A 688-nucleotide genomic window follows, 5' to 3' on the forward strand; every position below is an offset into this window, starting at 1 on the left:
AGATTGTACCAATAAACTCAATAAAAATATAAAATAAAACCGATTAATGATGTATTTTGTCTACTAATACAAGATTTAGAAAGTTAAATATTTTATGTGTGTGTGTGTGTGTGTATTTTTTTTTTTTTGAGACAGGGTCTCATTATGTAGTTGAGTCTGACCTGGAACTCACTATGTAGCCCAGGCTGGTCTCGAACTCACAGTGATCCTCCTGCCTCAGCTTCCTGAGTGCTGGGATTACAGGCATGTGCTACCACACACGGCTTAAATATTTTATATTATACAGCTCTTTGTTAGGTTTTTGGCAGGTGAGGGATTCTGGAGATTGAGCCCAATGCTTTTGCTCAGAGCTATGTTCCCTGGCCCGCCCTTCCTTCCTTCCTTCCTTCCTTCCTTCCTTCCTTCCTTCCTTCCTTCCTTCCTTCCTTCCTTCCTTCCTTTGCTTGCTTTTTGAGACAGTGTCCATCCTAAGTCACCAAGTTGCTAAGGCTACCGTCACATTTGTGATTTTCTTACTTTAGCTAAGGTGGAGTTACATTTAATAAGTGGCACAATAAACACAGTTTAAATAATTGATAATTTCCTATGATAGAAAGTGATAACTGGGTGTGGTGGTGCACACCTGTAATCCCAGCACTTGGAAGGCTGAGGCAGGAGGATCACTGTGAGTTCGAGGCCAGCCTGGGCT

The 688-nt window shown here is 41.7% G+C and overlaps 1 protein-coding gene across 3 annotated transcripts in view; it reads left to right on the top strand.

Moving 5' to 3' along the window:
- Rprd2 (regulation of nuclear pre-mRNA domain containing 2) overlaps positions 1-688 on the top strand; it is a 92,550-nt gene that overhangs the window by 16,866 nt on the left and 74,996 nt on the right. The window lies entirely within an intron of this gene.

Source organism: Fukomys damarensis, unplaced genomic scaffold, assembly GCF_012274545.1.
Source record: "Fukomys damarensis isolate Sample0158 unplaced genomic scaffold, DMR_v1.0_HiC HiC_scaffold_33, whole genome shotgun sequence".
NCBI lineage: Eukaryota > Metazoa > Chordata > Mammalia > Rodentia > Bathyergidae > Fukomys > Fukomys damarensis.